This window comes from Chaetura pelagica, unplaced genomic scaffold, assembly GCF_000747805.2.
Source record: "Chaetura pelagica isolate M959 unplaced genomic scaffold, ChaPel_1.0 scaffold266, whole genome shotgun sequence".
Classification (NCBI taxonomy): Eukaryota; Metazoa; Chordata; class Aves; order Apodiformes; family Apodidae; genus Chaetura; species Chaetura pelagica.
In genome coordinates this window covers 627,237-637,233 of record NW_009953799.1, presented here as the reverse complement: position 1 = coordinate 637,233, position 9,997 = coordinate 627,237, and the positions used below count along the sequence as shown (strand labels likewise).

The following is a 9,997-nucleotide window of genomic DNA, read 5'->3' as shown; positions in this document are numbered from 1 at the left end:
CCCTCCCTTCCTGCAGAAAAGTGAGGATAAATGAGTTCATTTGTGACAAGTGTTTTGAAGACATTAAAATTTGAGTTAACCCATTGTTGTCATGCCAGAACTCTATGCTAAGATCCACAACAATAATTAATCCATCTACAGGAGGTGGGAGATGAGTGATCCCAACCTTCCTTCCATCAAAGAGCCGTGGAGACAAGACCAGGCTAAGCAGCAGACTTGCTCTCCCAGACAGCTTTCAGCTGAGTCCTGGCTGGAGTTTAAAGATCCGTTGAGTCTTCATCTGAAATCTGCAACTTCTATCTCACTGCTGTGTGTGAGAAAAGCTGTAGAAAATTTACCCAATACATTTTAATTACTGAGCTTACAACCAGCTGCATATTTAAATTAGTTTTTGAATGCTTATTTTGGCAATATTTTTGCATATATTTCTACAAACCACAATTTCCAAACTCAGTGCCTAAAATAAGTATCCACATCCCTGGTACACAATGTTGATTTCAGCATCTTGCAGAGAATCCTGAGCTCATGCATAAACTGTATCACGTACTGAGTCTGTGTGGGGGATAGATACCTCAATTATAATGTGGACTTGAATGCTATAAATTATTCTTATTTTATTAAAATTTAATTATCGCACAAGTGGACCTGACCTTTGTAATTTAAATGCAGATGGACAGAGCTCATGGAGAATAATGTTGCAGGCCATTTGTTTTCTCTCTAAAACACAGGGATATGATAGAGCAGAAAGGCCACCTCTGTTCACAAACATGAGAGAGTCTTGTCCTACTTCATGTGTCCATTAACAAACCTTTAACATCCAATATCTTGCCATCTGCCCAATGATGGCATGTTCAAGTACCATTTTAAATTGTACATTCTGTGCATCTGCACCATTCCTTTTTGGGAGTGGCCCCACCACCTGACAGTCCTGCTGCAAGACTGCTCCTCTGGCTTAGGGGTGATATTTTCAGGATAGTTTTAGCATAGCCAACATACATAGTGATTTACCTACGGCTGCCTGTTGCTTAGTGGAGCGACTGGAGAAGCAGCATGAAGGGAAGAAGTGAGAGAAGATGACAGTTAACAAAAGGTTTAGGTGTAACACAGCATCCCTGCATACAGAGGCATTAAGACTAAACATGAGGGATGCAGGCTGATGGTATGATGAAAGAAACACAATACAAATTACATGACTAGGCTCTACAAAAGCTCTGATTGTCATCTCTCTCTGTCATTACAGCCACTCTCCCAGATCCCTCAGAATGATGGGGAAACCCAGCTGATAGGTGTGGTTTCTCTGCATGTCAAGCCTCAACTTTAACAACGGAAAGACACAAATTAGAGGGTGTCTGGTTGGATGTCCCGTTGTACTCTTCTTCCTTAGCAGCACTTACTCTGATGGACAGTGCAACTGCTCACAGAGTTGGAAACAGATTTCCACCTCATCTGTATATGCAACATATAATTACATCCAGAACAGTGTCTGGGACTGAACACTGGCATGAAGATAATGGACAGACAGAAAGGAGAAACAAGTCATGCTGTGACTCTTTCTTATTTCTGCGAAGAAAGAAAGGGTGGGAAGGGCAACACACCCCAAGCTCCCAGACCAAGTCTCAGCCTGCTACAGTGCAAGTTTTAGCAGAATCAAGGCTTAGCATGAGCTGTTGGAGGGCAGCTCGGAACAGCACCACATCTCTGAACACTCAGGCTGCTACGAGGAAATTATTTGCATTTCTCTGAGGCTCATCCATCCTCAGAGAAGATCCCAGAGCTCTAAAGCTCTGACACTTGAAAAAGGCAGGAGGAAGCAGTTTGCCAGACGTCTATTTGCAGCAACACTGGTAAAATGCAAGCTTGAGAAAAGGCAGCCAACATGAAACAACCCAGGCACACTAAACCTGATGTGAACACCAAATGCTGCTCTGCACCTGCCAGGGCTGCTGCAAGGTTCACCATAGGCACCTCCAATGCATACACATACTTCTGCCAGCCAAGGCAGATGAAGGGATGGAGGAATTTGTCTGGAGAGAAGTCCAGTAGATGACTGCTGCAGCCTTTCAGCTTTGCATCACAACCAGAAGGCAAACCTGGAGAGGCTGTCACTGTTCACACCAGCTCCAAGGATGCCTCTGCTGCAGCAGTTGTCCCCTTGATCTCCAGAAATGCACAGGACTTCAAGAGCACATGGAGGCTCTCCTCTCCACCCCAATTAGACAACAGATCTGAGCTTAGGTCAGGAGATATAAAAAAATTTACACAACTGTGTAACAGTTGTGCAACACACAACTGTTAAGATAAACATTGCTGAAAATTATTTTGCTTATTCTTGAGAAGTTGTCTCTGAGCAGAAATTGTGATCAAGTCCTTGAGAAGGCACAATCACTTCTGCCTGTGTTTGTTGCTACTGCAATTCCCTCTTTGTCTTCAAGAGCTGGTCAAATAATATTAATAAAAAATACCTTTGAAAGATTTATTTTCTATAAGGCTCTCATCTTTGCAGTGATAGATATCAAGGCTATCAAAAAACCTTGCCATGCAATTTGAGGGCAGTTTCTCTTATTTAAGGAGAAGTCATTTAATTCTCTGAAAGCAAGCATACAAAGGAATGCCCAACAGGCAACCAAAACTGGCTGCTTCTCTGACAAAAGGAAAAACCTTGTAAGTCTTTCAGCAAGCCCTCTTTTTTAAATTATTAACTATCTAACATTCAGTAGACACTAAAAGTGCCATGCTATTGTTTTTATTTTGTCAAGAAATGTAAAAAGCTTTACTCAGGGGCCCCAAATGGAAACTCAAAGAATGAAAGCTGCTTCAATTTTGAATTGTCATTATATCCAATCCAATTTGAAACATTTAAATTGTTTGAGGCTTTGTTTGGGTTGTTTGTTGTTTTTTTTTAACCTTACCTCTTCATTGTAAAATAAGAATTATTTTGCTTATTCTTCTGGTACAGAACCCATACAATGCAGTATCTTTATGATTTTAATTATCAATAGTTAGTCTCCTCCATTTTTTGGAGTGCATGTGCAAGTTGAAGTGGAGGCATACAGACCTTTAATGTCCAGCATCTCAGTTCTGTTACAGCTTTCTTGTGTGTTTTTCCATTTGACTTAGCTGGATTGTTTCCAGAATTATATATTTTGCTTTAAAATGTCCCTGATACCAGCATGGCATCGCAAAATGAATTCATAAGTAAGCTGAACATAAGCTTTCACTTTGCAATTTATTAGTTATTACTGAAATATTCATACAAAAAGACTGACAGTGTGCATGTAGAAAACCACCTAAAAGACACATTGATGTGTGATTTTGCAAGATTGAAATAAATTAGAATTAGGAAAATAATTTGCTTTATACCTATGCTGAGCAGTTCTTCTTATAGAGATACTAATACATTCCAGTGTTCTGCAGTTAGGCATTTATTATAATATTTTCAAATCATACATACTTGAATTAGCTACAGCCTATTAAAAAATCTGTTTTTTGTTACTTGTATGACTAGGCATTAGTAATATTTTTCTTTGAAAGAATGAACACACTTCAAGAGAACTCTTTTTGTTAAGTCATTTATCATGATTTTCTATAAAAGCCTCTGACAAAACTCTGGGTTTGGCATCCATTGATGAATTAATCTTATGTGATTTTAAAAGCGTAATGGATCTGATAGTGCACACACCATAACCAAAAAGTTTACGACAGCTGTAAATACTACAGGTCAAGCATAATGTGTTTTTGTTGGATTACAGAGGAGAACTTGTACCATTCCTGCCTGTATTGCAGATGATGGTAAACATTGCTGCAATTCCTGTACCTCCCACTGCAAAGTCACCCTTCAGCTCCATTCTAAAATATATTTTAAGACCTTTACAAATACAAATATTTCACTTATCTAGATGTATTCATAGTTATCTACTTGGAGGTTTTAAAGGTAGTTCTATCAAACTCACTACAAAAGAAAGATTTAAAATCTCTTTTTCACATGCAGAACAAAATGTTTTCCTTCCCACCCAGGCTCACTGAAAAGGCTTTGAAGGCAGTGCCCCTACATGTATATCCTCTTATCCCCAGCAACTCAAAGGCTGGGCAGACAATGCAAGAGATCAGCCACATACACTTACATGTAACACCTTCACAGCAGGAAGGGAACCTACATGACCACACGCACCCACCTCTTGCTATTTACAAGGAAAAGATACGTGTTGTACCAAAAAAGTTCCCCAAGAGAAAACTTGATAGAGACAGTGACCCCAGGTAAAAGGACAAAGCCTTTTCTCCATACAGGCCTTGTACTGGTGTAGCTGATTCATGTAGCAGTATTTTCCCTCCCATGAGTTTAGCCACATGAGGCAACCCAGCCCCGTATCACAGTGTCAAAACCACTCTGCCTTGCACACCCATACACCAAAAGATCAACAGATGGATCTATCTAGCTACAGAATAATATAATCCCACTTCTGTCTTGAATAGGGACAGCTGTAATGGAGTGAACATCTCAACACCTATACAGCAGCATCCCCTGGCTAAGTTGCCTTTACCAGATGGCTTGTTCTTGTTCAGCTGAGCTATGTTATCCCCGAACAGGCCTGTCCTGTGGGTCCTGACTGGTGAGCAATGACAAAGTGCAACAGATTATTAGAACTGCCCCCAGAAGCATCTACTGGAGACACAGCCATACTCACATAACTGCTTTTTACAGGTATGCCTCATCTGGGCTGCAGCGAGGTGAATTTCCAGCACTGCTGCAGCCCACTGCTTGCTAAGCCAGAGCCCAGGGCTGGTATGTTGCACACCTACTGGCATCCCAGAAAAGCATTATGAATCTAGACAAGACCACACACAGAAGCCAGATCAACTGTATCTGAAAGCTGAAAAGGCCAAACAGTTAAGAAGAAAAACACAAAAATACAAATTAAGGTGGGTACAGCTCTCCAATGCTATGGTACTATTTCCTACCACCCCAGAAGGACTGGTGGAGGTAGTTTAGGCTCTTGTACTTCCTAACATCTTCCAGAGCCTTGCACGTGTGTATATAGAGTTTTCTAAAGCAAACGAGAATGAAATTGCAGCAAAGCAAGGAATATTATTCCATGGTTTTACAATAACACCTAGATGACACCTAGATTCCACACCAATGCAGTGTGATCTCCCAAGGGGAGATGCAGGGACATCTGCTGACAGCCTAACTGGTATCAGTGGTAGAACAGTGCCCTGTGCATGGATATTAACTGGAAAGGACTGGAAAACTTGAAAACTGGTTTTGTAAACAGCTGCCATTAGCAGGGCAGTGCCAGGATGGAGCCCTGGACTATGGAGAGGAGTCATATCCAGTGGGTTCAGTCTCTCGGGCCTCTTCCCAGAACAGGGTCCTCCACAGGAAGGCCTTGGTCTCTGCTCCAGTACTGAGCAAGTTCCCACTTGCTCCCATCTCCTGCTCCTTTGCAAGGAGCTCTGCACCACCTGTAGTCATTTGGACATGCTGGCGTCCCAACAACTCCTCCAACTCCCCATGCCAGCCAAAATACACAGCCTTAACAAAGCCAAGAACAGTGTGCTGCTTCCCAGCCAAAGCTCTGGACTGCACTTCCCTCTCTCTCCTAGCCCCAAAATCTGGTGACCCAACACTGATCTTATCAAGGAACTGCTTGTGTGCAGGAAGGACAGGAGAGGCTCAGTCCCAGACATGCCTATCAGCTTCATCTGCCTCTCTGCTTCCATGCAAACAGTAAGTTCATTCTTCCTAATTTTCTTACCCAGACACTCCAGCACCTTTGTGTCTGAATCTCATGAGATCTCACTCTGCATCCTGCTGGCATCTCCCAGTCACACGTCTGGCCAGCCCATCCCTTGCTCCCAAGGTTGGGTTCCTTATGGGGCCAGGACCTGTGGCTCTGAGGATCCCACCAGCTTCCCCATCCCCCTCTTCAATACCAACCAGATGCGACACAGGGGTAGATGAGAATTAATTTGTACAAGTTATGCTGAAGTTGGTGGCAAGACAGCAGAGAGGTTCCTATCACGTCCAAAATGAGGGAGATAATTCTCATTGCTGTTAAATGTCAGTAAACTCAGAAAAAAAACACCAGTCAAGGATTCCCTCACTGCAAGAAAAGCTTCAATCAGTTTGTGCACAACAGAGATTCTAGTCCTCGAGACAAAGATTCAGTCCTTGTGAATTATGTGGTGTCGAAGCACTTGCAAACTCTGACTGAGACCTCTTCTTAGAGTTCAAACATTCCTAATGTCGCTCTTCATCTTCATGACCCTTCCCCCCTTCCTCCTCCCATACCTCCTCTTCCTGATATTGGAAAAGAATATATGCTATTCTGTTAAAAATTGCTCAGTCAGGAAACTCAAATGTATTGCAATCAAGTTTTCCCCATCCTAATGGTTCCCATCTGACAGTCCTGTTACTCCACATCAGCTCTTCACTCCATCTTCTACTGTCTCTCCCTTAAAACCTCCCAGCTTCAATGACCTCTCTGTTATTTCACTTCTCCACAGCAAGGCTTCTTGTATAAATCTGCCTCTCTTGGAAGTTATGGTCTTGTCCCATCTGCATTCAAACTGGGCTTCTTCCTCTTCCATGCTACAGGTTTTGTTACTATGCCTAAAAATTCAAGGCCCAGGTCTTCCAGAGAGATGTGATCACCAGCCTGTCGGGTTCAACAGCTACATCAGCTCACCAGCCATGTCTGGCTAGACCTTTTGGTTTTGAGAGTGCTGAAATCACACCCCAGCTCCACAGTCACGTCCCAACTGTATATCCAGGTAAAACCCAGACACCCATCACCTCCCATCCACCTCTCCTCACCCTGCAGTCTGCTTTTCATGGGACAGAAACTTGTCACAGAGATCACAGCAGACCCAAGCCTCTAGTCTGGACAGTGGAGAGACCAGGAGGAGCCTGAAGTAAGCCACAGTGCCCATCTCCACCCAAGCTCAGAGGCAGCCACAGGGAGCAGAGGGGATTCTCATGCACAACCTCACTGCCAGTGCCTTTGCCTGCATGCTGCACTTCCCATCATGGCTCAGGTTGGTGACTCCAGCAGAAAGACATTCTCAGTCTTGACTCAGTACATCCTTGGTACAGGCAAAATCTTAAGCTACTAAAACGTAAAAGACAGCTTTCAAACTGCAGTGCTTAACAGGCTTCTGACTCAACTTGGCATGGGAATATTCCATGGGTGGAGAAAAGTACATCTCTCTCTGACAAAAAGGCAGCATCTTGCCTGCATTCAGCTTTCCATTCCAAACTGTGATACTACCAGACCCTTTCTAAAGAAACTTGCCATTATTTTTGACATTAAAAAAAAACCAAACAAACCACCTCAGGATGTTTTTTTATTGTTCTTGGAAGCAGATGAACTCCTTTATCTGGCATTACAAAAAATGAAATACAAGTACATTAGCCTAAGGCAAATGGTTGGCTTGGAAAGTCTTAGCCCAAACATTAAAAGTTTGGCTAACTAGTAAAGAACTGAAAATTTATTAACGTCTACTGCTAGTGCTCCTAGACCCACCTATAATGCTCATAAGGGAGAATTGGACTGTATTAGCTGTGCCAAAGAAGATAAAGCAGTGCAGCTTTCCACTGAAGCCAAGCTCTTAGTTTATCAGTAAATTAAAAATAAATAAATAAAAATAAATAAAAATTAAGACAGCCCATTCAAGGACTATGAGAACAGCAACCAATCTTGGTAGGTTCAGAACAAATCTGAACTGGCTGCAATATCTCCATAAGAACAGATTGACTTTCTGATTCAATGTCACACTGCTACACAGGAAACCCACCAAGCATAGGCTGCTTCCCTGGAAAATGTGTTCAATGATCCACAACTGAGGTTTTGTTTTCACACTAAAATAAATCAGAGCATTCATTATTGGGTCTGACTGAAACAAAACCCCAAACTTTGTTACCTAAAAATATGCTCAGTAAGTGTCTGGTTGGCACAATAGTGAGTTATCCCACTCACAAGCAAAAAATAGGAATGTCAGTCACAGTTTTCTAATTCATCAGGAAGTTCTCTTAGAAGTAAAATATCTCATTATGGCATTTGTATAAAAAACATTTTTACCTAAAAGCTATGAAAGGATTAGGTAAGTATAAAACATGGCTCACTCCTGCCTCTCAGAAAAGCCAGTGGCAAATGTTCCACACATTTAAGTAGAGCTGGTTGGGTTTCCTAATCCATCAATAGCCGAATTTTGTATCTGTCTTCCACTGATAAAACATTCACATTCAGGACATAAAAGCAAATGGGTCAAGAACCTGCAGCATGTGGAGCCTGAGATATTTTCCTTTTCACAAAGTGTTTGATATCAGAGACACAGAAAAAGCTTCGGAAATAGACAAAGATGGTATCAAACAAAAGTCAGGATTTTCAGGAATGAAACCCTTACAGTTGGAAAGTCAGAGGTAGCCTAACGTTACTCTTCAAATGTATTAGTTATTCTAATAAAAAATAAACATTTCATAAGAAAACTGATATATTCATATAGGATAGATGTCATTCAATACACTTCACTTCATACATACCAAGGAAACCAAGGAAAATGTAGGCCCTCTCCTGAAGGAAATGGGGGACCTAGCTACACAGGATGTTCAGAAGGCTGAGGTCCTCAATAACTTGTTTGCTTCAGTATTCTCTGGCAACTGCTCCAGCTTCATTGCAAAGGCCACAACAGGTGAAGGCAGGGAGTGGGAAAATTATACAGCCCCCACTGTAGGAGAAGAACAGGTTTGTAACCATCTAAAGAACCTGAAGGTGCACAAGTCTGTGGGACCTGATGGGGTCCATCCATGGGTCCTGAGGGAGCTAGCGGATGGAGTTTCTAAGCTTCTCTCCATCATATTTAGGGGTCATGACGGTCTGGTGAGGTTCCCATCAATTGGAAAAAAGGGAATATCGTCCCTGTTTTAAAGAGGAAAAAGGAAGACCTGGGGAACTACAGGCCAGTCAGTCTCACCTCTGTGTCTGGCAAGATCATGGAACAGATCCTCCTGGAAAACCTGCTAAGGCACATGGAAAACAAGGAGGTGATATGTGACAGCCAACATGGCTTCACTAAGGGCAAATTATGCCTGAACCAATTTGGTGGCCTTCTATGACGAGAGCTGGTGGATAATGGCAGAGCAACTCATGTAATCTACCTGGATTTGTGGGAGGCATTTGACACTGTCCCACATGACATCCTGATCCCCAAATGACAAGATATGAATATGACAGATAGACCACTCAGTTGGATAAGTAATTGGCTGGATGGCTGCATCCATGAGTTGTGGTCAATGGTTCAGTGTCCCAGTGGTGGCAAGTAATGAGTGACATTCCTCAGGGGTCAGTATTGGGACCAGTGCTATTTAACATCTTTGTTGGAGACATGGTCAGTGGGACTGAGTTTGCTGACGATACCAAGCTGTGTGGAAGGGATGCCATCCAGAGGGATAAAGACAAAACATGATGCTAAAATCAAGACAGTGGAACGAGTGGTATCAGATGCTGAGTTCACCACAGCCTTCCTGTGTGTCTGGAGGAGAAGAATTATCTTTGATAAAATCCAGGTTCCACTGGAGTCAACAGAAACCCACCTTAGTAACGTTCCCTCAAGAACTTCTCCAGTGAAATTCCACTTCTCTGGGGTATCTCTCCTTTTCATCTTATGGTCTGTGTAGTCTGTAGCTGCCACAGAGAGCTGAGCTGGCTCTCGCCTAATCCAACGGGATGGAATATTTTCATAGGCACCACCGTGATTCTGTAAGTAACTATTGTTATACCTAACTAATCAATAATATCTGTGTATAGGTAGTTACCTATAAAACTGTATTTTATATATCCACTTGTTCCCACACCTCAAATATCATGCTGCTTCTGAAGACCTGATCCTTCAAGTAATGAAACAAAAGAATAATTTAATATGTGATCTATCATGACAGCATCCATGGGACTACTCAAATGGATTATGGTTGGACTGCACATGGCTGAACTGTGTGTAGGGA

The 9,997-nt window shown here is 42.3% G+C and overlaps 1 protein-coding gene across 1 annotated transcript in view; it reads right to left on the bottom strand.

The window, feature by feature from the left end:
• The window catches only part of DHRSX (dehydrogenase/reductase (SDR family) X-linked), a 135,933-nt gene that overhangs the window by 49,479 nt on the left and 76,457 nt on the right, over positions 1–9,997 (bottom strand). The gene's annotated exons all lie outside the window — the stretch shown is intronic.